This window comes from Hyla sarda, chromosome 7, assembly GCF_029499605.1.
Source record: "Hyla sarda isolate aHylSar1 chromosome 7, aHylSar1.hap1, whole genome shotgun sequence".
Taxonomy (NCBI): domain Eukaryota; kingdom Metazoa; phylum Chordata; class Amphibia; order Anura; family Hylidae; genus Hyla; species Hyla sarda.
The window spans coordinates 82,268,479-82,290,742 of record NC_079195.1 but is presented as its reverse complement, the minus strand read 5'-3'; the positions used below and the strand labels follow the sequence as shown (position 1 = coordinate 82,290,742).

General features: G+C 39.5%; 1 protein-coding gene across 3 annotated transcripts in view; it reads left to right on the top strand.

Moving 5' to 3' along the window:
• ARID5B (AT-rich interaction domain 5B) overlaps positions 1–22,264 on the top strand; it is a 338,170-nt gene that overhangs the window by 190,217 nt on the left and 125,689 nt on the right. The window lies entirely within an intron of this gene.

Here is a 22,264-nt window from a genome sequence, read left to right as displayed (position 1 = left end):
CTCTCCATCACCGCCATCACGTCGCTACGCACGCCGCTCCTATTGGATGTTGGGACGGCGTGCGCAGCGACGTGATGACGATGATGAAGAGCGCCGACGATGCAGGGATCCCGAAGGGGATGCGCCGGAGCCCCGAGGACAGGTAAGTGATCGTCAGCGGACCACACGGGGCACTGTAAACGGCTATCCGGTGGCAGCTGAAGCAGTCTGCGCTGCCGGATAGCCGTTTATGCGATGGCCCCGACATACAAAAGCATCGTATGTTGATGCTGCCTCCAACATGCGATGGCCTCTGAGAGGCCATCGTATGTTTAAATGATCGTATGTCGGGGCCATCGTAGGTCGGGGGGTCAGTGTAATCACAAAACAGCTGAAGAAACTCTCACATGACATCGTTTTAAAATCTCATACAATATCCCGCTGGTGTTTTGCTGGATATAGTCAGATTTTCCTAATTCTAGCATGATATCTGCATGTATGTCATTATCATAGCCGCCTTGAAGTATCATATCGTGCATCTGGTCCACAGGGGATCTTTACGTCTGTGACTGCCATTGTGCTGGGCTATATTGTGATATATAATTGGTGTAGAAGCCTGGTAGTAATTGAATGCGGCTACATCAATAAGATGTTTGTCAGATTTGTGCAAAACCTCATTTTATTGCTTATATGCCCTTACTTTGCTGCTGTGTTGACACAGGCCTTTTCTCACAAGCACTAACTGGTGGGAGATAATTCCTAATGAATAGGGCTTTTGCTGATAAAAGTAGCTCTGAGCCTTTGTTTGAGCTGACTTATCAGTAAGTCCATAGGGTATATGCTGTATTTTTTAGCTTTGTTAAGGAGGAAAGTGAATTTAGTCATTCATACTAAACAGCCTTTTATACTTTTTTTTTTCATTTCCTTTTTTTTTTCTTTAACTCCCCTATGTTATTTTTCAGCCATTGCTTTCATTCAGCCTTTGAAGCATCCCTATTAAAATGTTTCTCAAATTTCTTTTTCTAGTTTTTATAGACCACAGTGAACGTCAGCTGAAAGATCTTATTCTGCCTCCTCCCTTTACTATTATTAGGTATATATATTTTTCTTTTATGTAGGCTTGACATTCTGTGCCCAAAGAAATTACCGCAATTGCCATTTTGTTTTCCTATAAATATAGACTATATTGTGGCTGAGGTTTTATTAAAAAATTATTTTTTTATTATTAGGGTCTTTTATTAATTGTTTTTATTTTGGTGTTCACACAGACATCTCGAGTTGTTTATAAGATTCCGGTTAATATATAGGTATGTTGCCAGAAATGTTTCAGTCTCCCCCTCCCTGGAGCTTATGCATTTAGTTTATGGAATCTTGCATTGGCTCTCAAGGGGTATTTGTTTTCCTTCTACATTTCTCCCATATTATCCCTTGAATAAGTTATTAGCTATCATGAATTTAGGGTCAGTAAAGGGGTAAAAATCATACTGCAGCCTGCTGGGGATTTATAGTCACAAACTACCCCATACTCACCTCTCCTGCTCCATTGCCGGTCTCTCGGTTTACTTTCCCTGGTGACACACTCTCCCTGCTCTCCTGCTGACATTCCAAATCCATTGTAGTCATTCTCTGAGGCTTTAGTGTGTTCAGAACGTCAGCAGCAGAGCCAGGACAGCAAGTCTTCAGGGAATGTGAACATCAGGACCATGGTGGACCATAGCATTGAGACTGAAGCAGTTGAGGTAAGTTTGAAGTAATTTGTTATTTTACAAGCCTGATTTGTTAGGAAATGCCGCAGAATATCAGAATAATCTTTTAAATACTTGGATCACAGTTGGTTTGATCATTGTTGCCATCACTCATCTATTGCTAAAGCAAAAACATAAAAAGTTTATCTGTACTCTTACAATTGACATACTGCAATGTTTTGTGTCTTTATAAGGAATAATTTATAGCAAAAAAAAAAATTGCCATACTATTCTTGTCTCTCCTCTGCTAGGGTCAGGGAAATAGAAGTGTTGAAGTGGTGCTTTGGCCCCTTTCACAAAATTTCCCAGAGATAGGCAATGACAGGAAAAGTGCTCCTTCAGATACTGATTTGTTTTTCTAGGATCCTACCCAAGGAAAATGGATGTATACAGCAGCGGGCAGAGTCTGGTAAACCCCAATTGATCAGTTTGGGTATTTTTAGACACATCTTAAAGGGGTACTCCACTGGCCTTAATGCGGAACATTTAGTTCCAAAAGCTGTGTGCGCAATGAGGGGGTTGGACATGCCCCCTCATGATGTCACGCCACGCCACCTCAATGCAAGTCTATGGGAGGGGGCATGGTGGGGGCGAGACTTACCCCACAGCGTGCACACAGCTTTGGGAACTAAAAGTTCTGAGCGCTGGCCAGTGGAGTTCCCCTTTTAACTAGGGAGATTTATCAAAACATGTGCAGAGGAAACAATGACCAGTTGCCCATGGCAACCAATCAGATTGCTTCTTAAATTTTTCAGATGCCTTTTCAAAAATGAAAGAAGCGATCTGATTGGTTGCAACTGGTCAACTTTTCCTCTGCACAGACCTTGATAAATCTCCCCAATAGTTATATCGTAGTACAGTGGTCCCTCAACATACGATGGTAATCCGTTCCAAATGGACCATCGTTTGTTGAAACCATCGTATGAGGGATCCGTGCAATGTAAAGTATAGGACAGTGGTCTACAACCTGCGGACCTCCAGATGTTGCAAAACTACAACACCCAGCATGCTGGGAGTTGTAGTTTTGCAACATCTGGAGGTCCGCAGGTTGAAGACCACTGGTATAGGAAGTTGTACCTGTCCCCGCCGCTCCGGACCGTCACCACTCGTCACCGCTGCCCTGAATGTCGCCTTCCATCGCTGTCACCTCGTCCCCGGGGTGTCCCCACACTCCGGCAAGGCCTCTGCTTCCCTGGCATACTTGCTCTCTGTCGCCGCCATCACGTCACTACGCACGCCGCTCCTATTGGATGACGGGACGGCGTGCGCAGCGACGTGATGGCGACGATGGAGAGCACCGACGATGGAGGGGATCCTGAAGAGGACGGGCCGGAGTTTTAGTTTTGCAATATCTGGCGGTCTGCAGGTTGAAGACCACTGGTATTAAAGGTTGTACTCACGTGTCCCTGCCGCTCCAGACCGTCACCGCTCGTCACCGCTGCCCTGGATGTCGCCGTCCATCGCTTTCGCCGCATCCCCGGGGTGACCCCAATGCTCCGGCAAGGCCTCTGCTTCCCCGTCATCCTCGCTCTCCGTCACCACCATCACATCGCTACGCATGCCGCACGCCATGCCGCAGCAACGTGATGACGACGATGGAGAGCGCCGACGATGCTGGGATCCCGAAGAGGATCATGAGAGGCCATCGCATGTTGAAATGATCGTATGTCGGGGCCATCGTAGGTCGGGGGGGGGTCACTGTATATGGCAGTAATTATTAATAACCTTTTGTCGGGTCACCTTGTCACCTGTCTGTTTTTCTAACACAACTGTAAAAGCATGATCATATGTTAATTTCTGGTAACAGATGCACTTTAAATGCCAAAATGATGTATTTATTCCTAAATAAATGGTTATTCATATTTCCAGGAAGATTCCATACTCCTCCTAAGCTTTGCATGTCATTTATTAAAGCCTAAAGCTCATGGCTCAACATCTGCCTCTACTGTATATTAGTCAGGCTAATATCAGCATTAAGGAGAAAAATGTAATGTAAACATAGGCTGACATAACCTGTGATAAACACTCATTGGAAAATATTACAATGTTTTTCTCTCTCTCTTATGAGTGGAATTAAGAATAACTATGCAGCTATATACTAAAATAAACCACTTCTCTTTTCCATTGTACTGGCTTCAGGAATGTTGGCAGTGGAAAAGCTAAAGTTCTTGCTCTGTTCATAAGAAAAAATGTTTATCCATAGATTAACACATATTGTTCTTAGTGCCCAAACTGTATTCAGTTAATAATATTTTTGCTAAAAGGTTAGCTGTTTTTATCGTGAGTGCTTAAAGGGGTACTCCAGTTTATAAAATGTGTCCCATATCCACAGCATAGGAAATAAGAGTCTGATTGCAGGGGTCCAACCACTGGGACCCCCCAAGATCTCCTAAACACCCACCACTGCTGTTTGGCCCAAGCATGTCTCCGAAGGTGGAGGCGGCTAGAGTCAGGCCCTTTTTAGGAGAGGGCGGGGGTCCCATCGGTCAGACCCCTGCGATCAGACACTTATCGCCTATTCTGTGGATCCATTATAAAATGGAGCTCCCTTTTAAAATGGACCTTTCATCATAAAAACATTGATGTACATAAGCCGGTGACTAGATAGGGCTAGTCATCAGGATCCCAGCCATATATTTTATTAATTGCTATATTACATTCCTGTGCTGGGATTTAAGCCTTTTTGTTATTATGCAAATTATGCTCAAGTGTCCAGGGGGTGTTCCTCAGCAAGGCAAGAACCCAGGTAGGTTAAAGGGGTACTCCGGTAAAAACTTTTTTTTTTAAATCAACTGGTGCCAGAAAGTTAAACAGATTTGCAAATTACTTCTATTAAAAAATCTTAATCCTTCCTGTACTTATTAGCTGCTGAATACTACAGCGGAAATTCTTTTCTTTTTGAAACACAGAGCTGTCTGCTGACATCATGAGCACAGTGCTCTCTGCTGACATCTCTGTCCATTTTAGGAACTGCGCAGAACAGCATATGTTTGCTATGGGGATTTCCTTTTACGCTGGCAGTTCCCAAAATGGACAGAGATGTCAGCAGAGAGCACTGTGCTCATGATGTCAGCAGAGAGCTCTGTGTTTCAAACGGAAAAGAATTTCCACTGTAGTATTCAGCAGCTAATAAGTACAGGAAGGATTAAGATTTTTTAATAGAAGTCATTTACAAATCTGTTTAACTTTCTGGCACCAGTTGATAAAAAAAAAAAAAAAAAAGTTTTTCACTGGAGTACCCCTTTAAGCAATGGGCTCAACTTACCTGGGCTCTTGCCATGCTGGTGAACACCCTTTGGGCACTTGAGCTTAATTTGCATAATAACAAAAAGGCTTATGTCATAGCAATGGATATGGCACAGCATTGTCTATGATATTTATGGTAGAAACCACAATGCCAGATGGGAACAGAGCCTAATTTGATTGTAGCAAAATAAAAAATAGAAAGGAATCACTATTGCAAATAATATACAAGGAATACTCTCTTTAGATAAAACACATCAAAAAGACGTAACAAAAACAACCCTCCCCCTAAAACAATTATATTAATATTTCATTTAAATGTAAATGGATCCTTTTAATAATCTTAACAAACTGCACATAATTCAATTCCCTAATCTACCGAAGTAGCTCCAGAGTTGAAGCTTTAGTGTATTTTTATATTTTACTTCCCAAAACCTTTTATTTATTTTTTTTATTTTTTTTATTATTATTATTTTTTCTGCAAATTATCTAATTGGCTTCAATTTCTCTGCCCTAGAATTTCCAGCAGGCGATTAAGCCCCTGTTGTGTGTTAAGAGCATTTGATACATCAAGTTATTTTTATTTTTTTTATTTTATTCCTTTGTAGATTTAGAGAGAGAAACACCCTTAATGTAGTCACAAGGCACTTTATGCCTTCAGGGACCTGTCAGAACTGGTTTAAAGCAATACCATATATATCAAGTCATGCAATTCATGTCAGCACTTGAGGCTGTCTGTCAATAAAAACAAATGTAATTTTACATAACGCCATCATGAGCGGAGTGAGCAAGTATAATAAAGTCAACAGGTTTTGCATTGTTTTGGTACTTTACCAACTATTTTATTTTGGAATAAATTTACTAGGTGCAAACTGGAAAAAATTTCACACATGATTTCTAGCTGTTTTATGGCAGATTATGCAAATAGAATGTTGGTTCAGAAAAGAAAAATATTGAATAAGCAGAGGCTTTGAAATATAGAATTAGCAGCATAACAGGAATAGGGTGTGTACTTGTTGCGTCAGACAAATGTTTGTCTTTTATAGACTTCTATGTATTTTACACAATATTTGAAAAAGGATTCATGTCCTTATAAAGCACATCAATGGGCAATGTTCATTATTATGAGTGTAAATAATACCTAATATAATCTGATTATACAGTTTACTTTCACATGACACTCGGGAGATCTGTTCTCTGCATGTCTCTTTACATCAAAAGATCTTTCTCTCACTATGCTTTCTTAATGTGAATCTTGTTTACCGACTACAAATATGAAGGCAGTAGCCCCAAAATTCTTTAAAACAGCTAATATTCTCCATGGTTTGATTATTAATAACTATAAAGTGATTATTTTCCAATAAATACCATATTTTATCTAAATAGGTAAAAAATTATGTATTGATAAATTTTTGACTGTCTTTATATTTCTACAATACAGAAATTTAGGTGCACTACTGTGGTAGATGTATACTATGACATTGGCTATCCCTCAACACTGATGTTAAAATTTAGACATTCGCCAGTGTATCCTTATATGAAGGACACACCAGAGCCCGCACACCAGCGCCAAGGTTTCTCAAATGGCACGGGACCTAACGCTAACCTACCTGTGCGTGATAAGCAAAAACCAGGGGCCAGTGGGCAATTACAACAGCACTAGGCCGACATGCAGCCTGCTCCCAGTTACCTCCAGCGTGACTGAGCACACATACAATGGGAGGAGGGAGAGAGGCTACAAGCCCCACCCTTTATATTTCTAGATGTATATTTTTACGTTTTTGCAGCCATTTTTAGCCTAAATCAGTAGAAAAAATGGCCACAAAAATGCACGTAAAAAATATGCCTATGTGGGTGTAAGGATGGCCATGATGGTGGTGCTCCTGTCTCCTGCTGTTCAATAGCCGTGAGAGCCATGTTCTCAGTAGCCATTTTCGGTTGTCCATGTGAAAATGGTAGCCTTATAATTTAGCCTTGCACAATAATGGCCACTATAGGAAGCAGGAGGCCTCCAAAAATCCTCCTTTTGGCCTCATTGCTTTCTGGACAGAGGCACTAATGGTGAGTGACAATCAGGGTTTGTTACTTGTGTGACAGGCTGTGTGGTGTCTTCCAAGCTTTTTCAAAAATCATGGACGAACTATGAGTTGAGTACTGTGAACTAGGCCTAGAGCTTCTATTGCCCATATCCTCTATCTAACCTGGTCGTGGTCTGTAGAACGATTGCCATTGGGTGCTGTGTACAATGCATTTCAGGGCTATTTCAGCCCCTTCCTTAAGTATGACATTGAACGGCCCGGAAACGCATTGTTCCTTTTAATTCCATTTTTAATTATCTATATCGGATCATGGCAGTGCACTTTATTCCCAGAAGGAGGTGGTGTTTGGGAGATTGTTCTTTTGCTGTTTGCTGGGTTCGTGTGTGTTTTATTTTTGCAATTTTTTACTCTTAAAAGTCTGGAAAACCTGATTATTAGGCAACTGGGAAAAGAGTCTTAAAATTGGAAACAAATTGCATTAAAAGAAAATTTTTATTATATATTATAAAATCTGAACAATAATAATGTCAGCACTAACACTATAAATAGAACTAATGATAATTTGTTGAGAATACATTTTCTTCTTAATAAGTCCTCGATAGGAAGCCATGATGACTAACAGTTCGGCTTTGGCAGAGATCAGAATAAATGGACAGTTATTTGATACAAGATTTGAAAAAAAAAACAACTATGAAAAAGGAAAGAAGCAAAGAGCTTAAGTCCAGTATACATCATTATTCCCATCCACGGTTCATTAGGTCACTTCTTGCAATGATCCCTTTGTCAGGCTCAGTAAGAAGTGAACAATGGATAGTAAGAACCCAGAATAATGTTAAAGATGCTTGTTTGGCCAAGAAGCTTTTAGGGAAATCATATCTACACCTTCTAAATGCAAAACCGAGGCCTTGAAGTGCAGGGTTCATGTAGTTAGTTGTATTTAGAGACCCAGTTTCGGATCTGTTGTTGGCAGAAGCCGGACAATGTCAACAATATGTGTATAAAATGTATTAGTTTACATAGAATCCCCCTTTTTTTTTATTTTTTAATTTGTTTCCAACTTTAAATTTGTAACGGAGAGCTAAGACTATTAATATGTACAGTAACATGTTTTCTCAAAGTTGTAGGCTTTACAGCTGTTTCAAAATGACATATTCTTGAAGGTTTAAAGGGGTACTCCGGTGGAAAACTTTTTTTTTTTTAATCAACTGGTGCCAGAAAGTTAAACAGATTAGTAAATTACTTCTTTAAAAAAAAAATCTTAATCCTTCCAGTACTAATTAGCTGCTGAATACTACAGAGGAAATTCTTTTCTTTTTGGAACACAGAGCTCTCTGCTGAATCATGAGCACAGTGCTCTCTGCTGACATCTCTGTCCATCTCAGTGTTTGCATTATTTTATCATTTTAACAAAGCAGAGAGGTTAGGCAATCTTTAGAAAGAATTGTAGTGGCAATGATGGTCATTTATCTTATTTTGTTACTCGCCCTCCAATCTCTCTCCCCACTGCCCTTCCCCCAATCACCACAGCAAAGAGTAAAATAAACATGCATGTGATTTACTATATGAGGAAGTCAGCACAAAGCATAAAACAATGGTGGATGTTACTCGTCCGTGCCGTTAATGTTTTGTAGTTCATTGGTGTGTTGATGGATCCAAAGAATTGCCTGAGAGATGTGCTTTCAAAATGTGGAACCCATTGCGAAGATGAGTCATGGAAGAACCTGTCTATAGATTGAACATGAGTTATCCAGATGAATGTTCTCTGAACGTGAGTTGAGTAACTGGACGGAAAATACATCAGGCAAAATGCCCATGTGAATGGATTAGTATTGCTGAACTGTATTTCCTTGTAGTAAATATTTTAGTGTTTGACAATCTGTATATTGTGATTTCATTAAAAGACCTTCATTAGCAGTATGAATCTATAGTAGGGTAATAATGCATTGCAGAAATACTAGGCATCTAATAAATATCATTTGTATTCGACAAAGCTACTTTTAAGGCTATGTCTACCATCAAACCCAGAGCATCTGATATTACAAAAGTAAGCAGTTTTACAGATAATCCTACCAAAAAATCTAAGATTTTTCTTCAGCTCTAACCAGACTTTTGGGAGAGGATTTTATGAAGAATGGTGGGTTTGCATCTATCTTGTCGTTTTGTCCCCCATTGTGTAAAACCCTTCACATTTATTAAAGGGATACTCAGCCCCTGGACATCTTATTCCCCCCCCGACAATTTATGTCTATGGAGGAAATTCATAGAGACAAATTTTCCACAGAAAGATGAACCTAGAGGCTAGTGTCTCCAGCAGCCGCAATGTGACCCCATTTTCATCTACAAACACAGCCATAACAACAGAGACCACCATGGTGGCTGAGGAAAATCCATCTCAAAATTCACCATATGGTAATTAGGAAGATGTAGGAAGTGTCTGACCAGCTCAGCAAGAGTGGGATAAAAAAAAAATATATTATTGAGGAGGTATGTTTGTAATCTCTCATTATAAGGGCTGTCGACACCCCTTAGAAAGCAATGTATTCTGCTGAAAGAATAAACATAGTCATCATTTTGGTGGAGTCAGAAATCCAGAATTTCAACGGCGGAACGTCTGCTGCAAAAATTCTGCAGTGTAAATGGTGCAGCAGAATCCTGTTGAAAACAGGAGGCTGCTGCACTGTCCAAGCACAATTCCTGAGTGGAATTCCGTTAGGAAATTCTGTAGTGTAAACATATCATTTTGTTAACAGGCTCAATACACTACACTATGCAACTACACTATTATACCAGTGATCTGATGTAAGCTGAATGTCATAAATTAAAAAAGCAATGATTACAGAAGCAGACTACACAAGGTTTATGTTTGTAGTCTGTTACCATGGAAACTTTTAGGTGTGCTTTAATAGGATATATCTCAGACTTTTTGAAAAAATTACTTTTTGTTTTTAAATTTATTGGATCAATAAAAAGGTTTGGAAGGTGGATTTTCCCTTTAAGACACTAAAATAGACTTAGTTTTATATCAAAACTTTTGACATACTTTAAGTTGGTCAGGATGTTGTTTAGGCCTGGAGAGGCCTGTATTCTATACATATATTCATAAATATCTTACCAATATTTACATATATAGATTTGATCAATTCTCCTTATTCAAGAAATGCTTACCCATACATGGCCTTTACTGACCATACATACAGTACAGCATGTAGATAAGAATGAAACAATGTGTAGGTGGTGGCCAACAGAGAAAGTCAATTAGTTATGTCCGAATGATCATGAACACAGAGCTCTCTGCTGACATCATGACCACAGTGCTCTCTGCTGACACCTCTGTACATTTTAAGAATTGGCCAGAGTAGGAGAAAATCTCCATAGAAAACATGTGCTGCTCTGAACAGTTCCTAAAACGGACAGAGATGTCAGCAGAGAGCACTGTGGTCATGATGTCAGCAGAGAGCACTGTGTTCCAAAAATAAAATAATTTCCTCTGTAGTATTCAACAGCTAATAAGTACTGGAAGGATTAAGATTTTTTAATAGAAGTAATTTACAAATCTGTTTAACTTTCTGGCACCAGTTGATTAAAAAAATTAAAAAGTTTTCTACCAGAGTACCCCTTTAATATTGTCCATATTTTTTTTAACACTATTAAGAGTATATTCACATGCAGCTGACCTGATTGAAAATCAGTTTCATTCATCTGAATAAACATCTTCCATGTTTGAATTTGCTTTTCAAGTGGAAAAGCATGATTAAAATAAAAAATGTTTGCAAACGAAAGCCATATATCAAATAAGAATGATGATGGGGATATTCTGCTTTTTGGATGGAGTATTTGTTTTAAAGTGTCATTGTCACTTAATGAAAATTCAACATTTCAAAACTTTTGATACTTCAGGTTCTCAGTGCTGTGACCCCCACTGATACATACAGTCATGGCCGTAAATGTTTGCACACATTAAATTTTTCTAAAAAATGAAGTATTTCTCACAGAAAAGGATTGCAGTAACATGTTTTGCAATTCATATGTTTATTCTCTTTGTGTGTATTGGAACTAAACCATAAAAGGGAGGAAAAAAAGCTAATTGGACATAATGTCACACCAAACTCCAAACATGGTCTGGACAAAATTATTGGCACCCTTTCAAAATTGTGGAAAAATAAGATTGTTTCAAGCATGTGATGCTCCTTTAAACTCGCCTGGGGAAAGTAACAGGTGTGGGCAATATAAAAATCATACCTGAAAGCAGATAAAAGGAGAGAAGTTCACTTAGTCTTTGCATTATGTGTCTGTGTGCCACACTAAGCATGGACAACAGACAGAGGAATCAAGAACTGTCTGAGGACTTGAGAACCAAAATTGTGGAAAAATATCAACAATCTCAAGGTTACAACTCCATCTCCAGAGATCTAGATTTGCCTTTGTCCACAGTGCGCAACATTATCAAGAAGTTTGCAACCAATGGCACTGTAGCTAATCTCACTGGACGAGGATGGAAGAGAAAAATTGATGAAAGGTGTCAATGCAGGATAGTCCGGACGGTGGATAAGCAGCCCCAAACAAGTTCCAAAGATATTCAAGCTGTCCTGCAGGCTCAGGGAGCATCAGTGTCAGTGCAAACTATCCATCGACAATTAAATGAAATGAAACGCTACGGCAGGAGACCCAGGAGTACCCCACTGCTGACACAGAGACATAAAAAAACAAGATTACATTTTGCCAAAATGAACTTGAGTAAGCTAAAATCCTTCTGGGAAAATGTCTTGTGGACAGATGAGACTAAGATAGAGCTTTTTGGTAAAGCACATCATTCTACTGTTTACCAAAAATGGAATGAGGCCTACAAAGAAAGGAACACAGTACCTACAGTGAAATTTGGTGGAGGTTCAATGATGTTTTGGGGTTGTTTTGCTGCCTCTGGCACTGGGTGCCTTGAATGTGTGCAAGGCATCATGAAATCTCAGGATTACCAAAGGAATTTGGGTCGCACTGTACAGCCCAGTGTCAGAAATCTGAGTTTGCGTCCGAGATCTTGGGTCTTCCAGCAGGACATTGACCCCAAACATACGTCAAAAAGCACCCAGAAATGGATGGTAACAAAGCGCTGGAGAGTTCTGAAGTGGCCAGCAATGAGTCCAGATCTAAATCCCATTGAACACCTGTTAAGTTAAGGGCGCCAATAATTTTGTTCAGCTCATTTTTGGAGTTTGGTGTGACATTATGTCCAATTAGCTTTTTTTTCTCCCTTATTTGGTTTAGTTCCAATAAACACAAAGGGAATAAACATGTGTATAGCAAAACATGTGTTACTGCAATCATTTTCTGGAAGAAATTCTTCATTTTCTAGAAAAATGTCAGGGTTGCCAACATTTATGGCCATGACTGTATAGACGGCTTTCTACTCAACCCACCGATCAGTGGGGCATCACAGTAATGGCACCCTGACTGATCAAAACTTTTGACATGTCTATAAGTGACAATAACACTTTAATTATACCGTTGTAGCAGACACAAAGGAAAGGAAATAAAAATGAACATGTTAGGATTAACATTATTTTAGTAATCTGCATAAGAGACAATGAGGACCCATGCATACTCACTGAATTATAGTCGTCCGTGCCGCCCTGGATTGAGGTTAATTTTGTGTGGAATTTTCCATGGAAATTAACCTCTGCAGTTCAAAATCCTATTGACAATGGGCTTTTCCAGGCAAAATTCTACCGAAAGAATGAAGATGGTTGTTCTTTTGGTGGAATCCAGATTTCCGTAAAAAAAGCGGATTTCACTTGTCACGCCACGCCCCTCCATTCATAGACATGAATGGAGGGGCGTGGCTTGACATCACTAGGGGGTGTGACCGTGATGTCACGTCCCCACCCTGGAGGCAGTGCCTGGCACAGAATTCCGGCGGCTACATCTTATTCCTTATCCTTTGGATTGGGGATAAGATGTATAAAGCCGGAATACCCCTTTAATTCTGTAGTGGGCATAAGCCCATGAGATAGTGTAGAAGGCCACGCAAAATGGCCACAGGCTGTGTGCATTCTACCAGTACTATACCATATTGATGTGTACTGCAATTTCAAACTCTTCTTTTTATCTCTACATGAATAAATTATAGTAAGCTACAGGGCAGCAATGCCCGCTCCATCATACCAGTAGGGTTAAAGTCTTCAGACTCTAGTGAACATTTAGCTTGACCCTTTTTGAAATGGTCATTTTTTTTTAGCTTATGCAAGTATAAGAATGAGTGTGGCATGAGCCTTTATGAGTGTGTTAACATTATTGTCAACCCCTTAAATGTTGATTAGTGGCATTTGAGCTTTAAATGAAAGGTAAAGAAATAAAACCGTAAAATGTCACTCGTTTAACCAAGACTGGCATGAGAAGCACAAAGGTCAGAGGGCAGCAGGCTGAACCTGGCATGTTGGCAGCCTTTCAAAGCTTTAATGTCTAGCTGTGATGTGTGCTAATGAGCAGTGTGTCGCTTAACTGAGATCATGGGGTCTGTCACATGAATCTATAAAAATCTGCTACAATATGCATTACAGTATTGGTCTTGTATTTTGGCTACAATGTAATTAAAAATCTCTTAGAAGGCCTTGTTACATTTCTCAAGCATAAAGCCTTTTTAAGACAATTAAGCGTAAGCTCTTTTCCACAGATAATGTGCTTAAATGCAGTTATTGAGGAATAGCAGAAACACATTTTTTTATTGCCACAGATGTTATTCCATTTTGGGGAAAAAAAAAAAAACAACTTTGTATAGATATTGGCCCTACTTCTTTGCCTTTCTGAACATGTTATTCATTTGTTGAGACATTCATATGTGAAACATATGGGGAAATGCTTGGTGTTCTAATAGCGGCTCTAAGAATGCGAATCTTTCAAGCATCGCACTAGGGCATCTGTTTGTTTAGAGGAGCCTGTGCGTACTAGTCGACAAAGTTTTGTAAACATGACCTGATATTTATGTGACTGAGCAGTATTGTAGAGAGCACCAGGATCGCTGTCATACAAGTTGGATATTTACAATGACAAGGCTTCCATAGATGCAAACAGTTGGGGGGGGTATAAGAGAAAAGTGGCTTTTGCAGAATCAGCAAGCAGAAAAAAAGATTTGTATGTGGTGTGTTATGAGTAATTCTTGCTTAAGTACCTGCCAGACCTTGTTTTACTAAAACTATTGAACCATAGTATGATATACAGGGGGAAATGACAGATCTTTACTGTCTAACCGGTGGCACAAGAAACTTTGCTATAATATCTGGAGCTTTTCTCAAAATTTGTGTCACATAGGGCAGGGATATGTGCAGCACTGAGCCCTACTGTAATTCATATTGTAACCCCTAAGCGATGGATCCTCAACTGGATGGTGGTCCCTGTTCTCAGTAAGTGCAGGGGCATAACAGGGTCCAAAACAATAAACAACACTGTACAAGGGGGAGGAAAACAGGACACAAAGGGTTAACAAAAGCACAAGGAAGCAAAATACAGAAAAGGGAAAACCAGACAGATAGACCCACGCCATACACCTTTAGAGCACTGTGACAGATTAGATCCATCATGGGACCCAAAATGTAATTATTCTATTTGGTAGCTCCTAGAAGAATGTGTAGAGGATCAGAAATCTTCCACATCAAAAGAAAACAGTTGTTAAAAATTAGGAAAAAAAATACAACGGATACATTTATAAAATCACTGTATATTTAATCACAGATGGATATGCACACCTGTGGTGCGTATGTCGACTGAACATTAGAAAACAGAAAATTGGAATTTTGTAGCATACAGTACCACTTGAAAGAACATTAATAGCTTTTTGCAATTTGCGAGCTCTGTTACATACATTTTTTCTTTTAATAATTTATTCTTCGGCTCTAAATTACACTTAGGATTGCAGCACTGTATCAATACAGCTCATCTCAGCCTATGATGCCACTTCAGCAGTATTTTCTCATTAGTTACAGGCAGTAGATAACTGGCAGCCTTCATAACATTTAATTGAAGTCTTCATGTTTGTAACTGCTCTCTGCTGATTTACATTAAGAGAAAACTTCAGTCTGCACATCAGCCTCCATCCATGAGTCCCAATATTTTTTAATTGTTCAATTGAGAAGTGTTACATTTTAAATCTCAATTTATATAATCTCAAAAAGCCTGAAACATTTTCAGAAATCAGAAGATATGTTTCAAGAAGCCATTTGTTGCTTAAATGTGGAAACTTTACTGTAACAGTAAATTTTGGAGAACTTATTAAAGGGGTACTCTGGCGCTAGGACATCTTATCCCCTATGGAAAGGAGAGGGATAAGATGCCTGATCGGGGGGGGGGGGGGCGCCACTGGGGACCCCGTGATCTTGCACGTAGCACTCCGTTACAATCAGTCCCCGGAGCATGTTCGCTCCGGATCTGATTATGGGCGATCACGGGGCCGGAGCCTTGTGATGTCACGGCTCCGCCCCCGTGTGACATCACGCTACGCCCCCTCAATGCAAGCCTATGGGAAGTGGCGTGAGAGCTTCCAAAGCTTCAGAGGGATCTCATTGTTGAAAGATGGTGCTAGCATTGGGGCAGTTTTTTCTTCAGCTGGAACCTGAACCTAGTCATGGTGGAAGAAATTATGAACATTTCCAAATACAAAGCAATTTTGGCAAAAAAAAAAAACCTTCAGGCTATCATTAGAAAGATGAAAAGAAAGTTCACCTTTTAACACGACAACGACCCAAAGCACACATCCAAATCTACATAAACATGACTTCACCAGAAGAAGAGCAATGGAATGTTTTGGAATGGCTCAGCCAGAGCCCAAACCCTAATCCAATTGAACATCTGTGGGGTAATCTGAAGAGGGCACAGGAGATGTCCTCTCAATCTGACAGATTAAAACGCTTCTGCAAGGAAGAGAGGAAAATATTATCACGTTAAGATGTTCCGAAAAGACTGATTGCTGTAATAAAAGGTAACAAAAGGTTATTCAGCAAAGTATTAGTTTAAGGGTGTGCGCATTTATGCAACAAGGTTATAGTGTGTTATTTTTCTCTTTCTTTCCACCTCAAAGATTTCAGTTTGTTTTGCAACTGAATTGTTCATGTTATAGGTCACGATTTATAGGTCATGATTTATCTTTGTGGTATTCTTTAACATCACATGAACCTGGCACTTAAAGGGGGTAAAAAAAATTTTTTCAATCAACTGATGCCAGAAAGTTAAACAGATTTGTAAATGACTTCTATTTAAAAATCTTAATCCTTCCAGTACTTATCAGCTGCTGTATACTACAAAGGAAGTTATTTTCTTTTTGAATGTCTTTTCTGTCTGGCCACAGTGCTCTCTGCTGACACCTCGGTCCATATCAGGAACTGTCCAGAGCAGGAACAAATCCCCATAACAAACGTTTCCTGCTCTGGACAGTTTCTGACATGGACCGAGGTGTCAGCAGAGAGCACTGTGGTCAGACAGAAAAGAAATAATAAAAAAAAGAACTTCCTGGTGTCATGGCCCCTTCCTTAACTTTATACACAGCCCTCATTATATACCATGTATCAGTCATGAGGGCAGGGATCGCAATAAACCTTCTCTATGCCTTCTCTATGGGGTGTCCAACCTTGTGTCAGTTGTACATGGTTAGGACAAGTTTTAAAAGTAAACAATGTAGTTTTCCATTCATAGATAGCAAGCTGAAATCTAGAAAGAAATGGAAACACAAGCTGATAAGGAATGGAAACACAACGTATATTAGCAAGTTTAATATGTTTTATTGTGTGTTCAGCTTTATTCACATAAATGTTAAAAATGCCCTTTATAGTTTCCCATAGTAAATGTTGCACTTGTATAAATGTGTTTAATACACTTTTACAATCCCAGTAAAATGATTTTATTCTATTGAGAGTTAGATGGAAGCTATCTTGGAGGGCAGTGACTAAATAGCTCAGCACAGTAGAGGATCCACTAAACTGCATAATTCATTAGTTGTTTGTTTTTGTTCTGTATCAGCTGTTCCGCTCTACGTTGCCCAACAACTGGACAGTCTCCTATGAATATGGGAACGAAAAGCTGTTTGGCAGCACTCAACTGTGTTCTTCCCAGGCTCAGCTGCTAATATATGCATAGATTTCTTAAAATATTCTGATTATGACGTGGATATTAAATAACTTAATAAATAATATTAATAGAGTCTTATGTTATTGCACTTGGAAGTACATGAGACTTAATGAGCGCTCAAGCCTCAGGGAAAGATTAGCCACTTGTGTATTATTTTGCCACAAAGCTTCATTTGTGCTCTTGCCAAAACATCCTCTTGTGGTTTTGCCAAACTGTTCTCCTGTGATTTAACAAAATGCCATTAAAGTCAATAAAATAGCATAAAAACAAATCACATGTTAGTTGATATAGCTAATGAAATGGTAATTTACATGATGAAAATCTGAATGTTAATAACCAATAGTCAGCCTCGTTTTTCATTTGCAAAAGTTGGACAACTAAAGCACTCGCAGTGCCAGACTGCTCTTGGAAAAGATCTCTGATAAATCCTCATTGTGGAATATTTACTCTTTACCACTGGAAATCATGGAACGTTTCAGTTGAAATAGAAAAAATTAGACTGTCGTAGCAACAGATAATGGACATTTACCAGAATAACACCTGTCATAATTACTTTGACAAACATCTCTAAAATACAGTACTGTATAAGGCATATTTACAGGGCTTATTTTAGAAATACTGAAATGAATACCAATACTTACCAGAATATCCTCATTTTCTTTGATTCTATCCCTATTAGTATAACTTATTTTTATTTATTTAGCACTAAAACATAAAACAATCCTATATAGATCAGAAAAATGAGTAAACATACAGACATTATTATAACACAGAGATAGGGGGTAAAAGCTGCGGCACCCCAGCATCCGGTGTACGAAATGAAAATTTGCTCTGTGCCGGATGACTGGTGATGCGGGGCGGAGGCTCGTGATGTCATGGTCATGCTCTGCTTGTGATGTCACGAACACGCCCCCCTCAATGCAAGTCTATGGAAGGGGGCCGTGACGTCCGTCACGCCCCCTCCCATAGACTTGCATTAAGGGGGCATGTCTGTGACATCACAAGTGGGACGTGGCCTTGATGTCACTGCACCTGACACTCTAAACGTAGACACCGGGGGAAGCAGGGTGATCTTTGGATAGGGGATAACATGTCTAAGGGCAGAGTACCCCTTTAACCCTTTATCCACAGAATAGAATATAAGTGTCTGATAGCCAGGGTTCAACCTTTTGGGACCCTGCTATCTCTAGAATGGGGCACACGCTCCATGTATTCTCTATTAGCGCACCAGAGATACCAAGTACAGTGCTTGTGTTTCTCCAATGGGAAATGGATGGAGCACATGTTGAACCTGTCCTCCATGCAGCAGGGAGTGACCCATTAAATATGTGCTGATAGGGGATTGAAAGGGAATTTATCCTTTTGAAAACTCTGCCTACATGTAGCACAAGGGTCTTTTGACTAAATGTTAATGTGTTGAGAAAGCAGGTAAGCCATCGCCAGACAGCTCTTACATCATCTGTTAGCTTGAGACCCCCATACACAGTTAAGAGTAGGCCAGGCCTGTCAAAATTGATTGTTCTCGTAGGTGTATGGGGTCTTCATTTCTTGACACCCTAGTTGGAAAACACTGTCTTACATGCAACAGTAAATCAATATTATATACATGGGATGTGTCTAATAATAAGGAGATATGCAAGTAGGCAAGGAACCATTTATATTCATCTTCACCAAATGTGTCTGACTTCATTGGTGAGGATCCCAGAGCGTGCGGAATTGTACTTGTTTACAGACAGGGCTCTGAGAAGCTGTCCTGAAATATGTCAACACAGCGTACGGGACATAACTAAGCCGCTCAAAACAAACACTGTACATATTCCTCTCGTGTTGCTGCATAATATAAATAGCTGTATGGTAAATTAGTGAACTGAGACCAAACTGAGTGAGGTTAATAAAACAGAGGAAGCCTTGTCCTCAGCGGCATCTCTGCCTGACTTTATAAACTCATTTCTCACATGTGCTGTCTGTGTGCACAAGGCGCAATAGCAGTAAAGCGGTAAAAATGTACATCTTCCCTTGGCTTCGGTTAAAATGTACTAGTAACTCTTTATATGTAAAGCCATGATTTTAGCAGTAGGGGGTTGTAGAAGGAACCCCAGTACATGTGGAGCAGTGGTGCAATAAAGGTTTTTTTTCTGAGGCACACAGATATTTATTGCTGTTACATACCTGTCTGGTATCTTGCATCGCTCTATCCCTGATACAGGATCAGTCCCTATTGCTGCAGCACAATAATTTTGGCTTGCTATTTAAACCCAGCCAGGTCTCACTCATTGTATCAGTAGACACTGCCTTTTATATAGCTATTTTGACTGTCTATCTTAGATTTTTGCTTATGTGCACACTATGTTCACACTTCCGGAATTTCCCTACGAAAAATCTCTGTGCGGACATTCCAGAGAGTGTGGGCGCTGGCATAATCTGCCGGCGCTAGGACCGCACGGGAATGTGCCGTCTCATAGATGGCTATGCATTCTATGCATGGCCTTATTTGCCATTGGTACTAATCTCATGGTTAAAACTTGCACATTAGAATGGTTGTTTGCCAGTACCATCAAGCCGGCAGGTTCAGACAACTTTTTTTTATGTCTTAGAGCTTGTTCACATCACAGATTTTTCCATCTAATAATTTGTTGTAGAATCCGCATCAGATATCTAAGGCATGTGTGCTTGCAGATTCATTCAAGGTTTTGGATGTATGTTAGCTGTATTAAGTTGGGCTGATATTTACCCAATATTTAAGCACTTGCAAGGAGGCCAGGTAAAAAAGGTGACTGTAAAGTTGGATTTTAAAACTGTGCTGATAAAAAAAAAATCCTCATTGTAGTTATATAAATGCAAATCTGCATAAAAAAACTATTCTGTTTGAACAAGAACAAAACAAAAATGAAATTACCGTATGTGAAAAAAGTTGTAACAAAAGATTTCAGATCTAATACAATGTAAAAATTAAAAAAAAACTTTCTGACCATGCACACCTTACCAATTCCTGTGTGTTCCCCTGCTGCTATCACTTTCTGCCAGTCTGGTACTCTTTGATATGAATGTGACATAGTGACATTTTTATTTTATTTTACATTCTATGTCATCCAAAACATATTATGAAATAAATAAACAGACAAAAGCGCAGAAAACATGTGCCGTTACTTTGGTAGAGCAGTGGTTACCTATAGCAACAAATTCAAGACTGCTCACCTGGTGGTGTTATGCTAAGAGCTCAACACCTTTAGCAGCTTGAATGCCCAGTACTTGGGTGTAGAGTCGGGGTGCAGCCTGGATCATTCTTGTCTCTGGTTTATTACAGGGACGGTCGGGGAAATTTCAAATATCGCTGCAGGATGCAAGGGAAAATGATCCCTGTGGCGCTCACCCGATGAAGGTACGGTATATAAACCGATGCGGACAGCAGATATAATAAATAAATAAAAATCCTTTATTTCTTAGTGCTTGTGGACTACGCGTTTCGAGGGGTGGGACCCCCTCTTCGTCAGGTCCTCTGGACCTGACGAAGAGGGGGTCCCACCCCTCGAAACGCGTAGTCCACAAGCGCTAAGAAATAAAGGATTTTTATTTATTTATTTCATCTGCTGTCCACATTGGTTTATATACCTTCATCAGATGAGCTCCAGGAGGATAATTTTACCTTGCATCCTGCAGCTATATTTGAGATCCGAAACATATTGTTACAACCAGGAAAACCCCTTCAGCTTATAACCCTCAGATAAAATATTTCAGCTGCCAGTGCTGTGATGTTAGAAAAGGAACACCGCATTGGCCAAAACATTATAAGGACATATAGATCATTGATCCCTATGCTCACGTCTTTTGGATTTGTAGCTGAACAACAAGTGTAGCAGCTATGATATTGATGTAAACCTGAAAAAAACTTATTGTGCCCATGAAGTGCAGAAATGATTTCCCTCAAAATCCAGGATGGCTTTATCCTTTTAAAACAATCTTAAAAGAGGATTTATGTCTGTTGCCATAGTAAAGTGAAGTGGGGGGAAAATAGTCCGTTTTAATTATCTGTTAAACATAACGTTTGTTGGTTCGGTCACAGGAGAAGTTAAATGAGATCACACCATCAATCATGACGGTTCAGACAGTGGGTACGCCCCTTTTACTAATTTCTGTTTTCCTAGACTGGCTTTCCTGCACAGAAAAGACCTTTTGTCCTCGGCATAATGTATTATAATGTGCTGTGCTAACAATGTCTTATTTGTACAGTAACTTAACGACTTCCAGTCATATTTCTGAGCAAGAGAAAAAAAATATTCACAAAACTCCCTGGTAATGGACACCAAAGAGCGCAAGCCAGAAGTAACATAAGTGTGAATCTAATAATAATTATCCCAAGTGCCAGAGCCAGTTTTGGTTATGAAAATCGGTGTGTACCTGGTAATGTTTAATGTTAGGAAGGGGAGTTGTTTCTAGCGAGATTATCTGTTGTAATGTAATCTACGACTTCTTTTTATGCATGGCTGAACAAAGCTTGTGTAACAGTTTATTTTTGTAAAAATTAGTATAGCATAGCATGGAGCACACTGGGCCGGCAGCCAGGAGAAATAGACAATGAGTAGTTATATAAGATTCGAATGTAGAACACAAGCTCTCTGTGTTTTCCTCCTGGATCTTCTGCTGTTTGTAATATTTTCATCTTTCTACATGGCTACCTCTCTGTGTAATAGGCATTTTAGGTGATATTTTATTATTTTTGTTTTTAAAATGCTGCTTTTAGGTTTTAGATTAGACTTCTTTGTAGTTGTGATGGACGCACAATTAAATGTTTGTAAATAAGATTTGACTTATAGTTAATAGGATAAAATGCGCAGGTGTTTCCTAATAGCGTTGTCAAAAGTTGTGTTAAAGGGTTTGTCCAGCGATTTGTTTTAATTTTTAAAAGTAAATAGGCTGGGCTTAAAAAAAATAAATAAAAATGCCACAGTTCCCCACTGTTTCTGTTCTGACAGCAGTGCTCTGTCTCTGCTGTTTACCCCTTCTTGGTTGTGCCCACTCAGCCAATCACAGGCTGCAGTAATGACCAACATTGGCCAGTAAACTAGGAAATGGTGAACAGTGGGGACCGAACACCATTGGAATAGCTACTGGGACGGACTGTGGATTTTTGCCTAGCCTAGCCACTTATAAAAATAA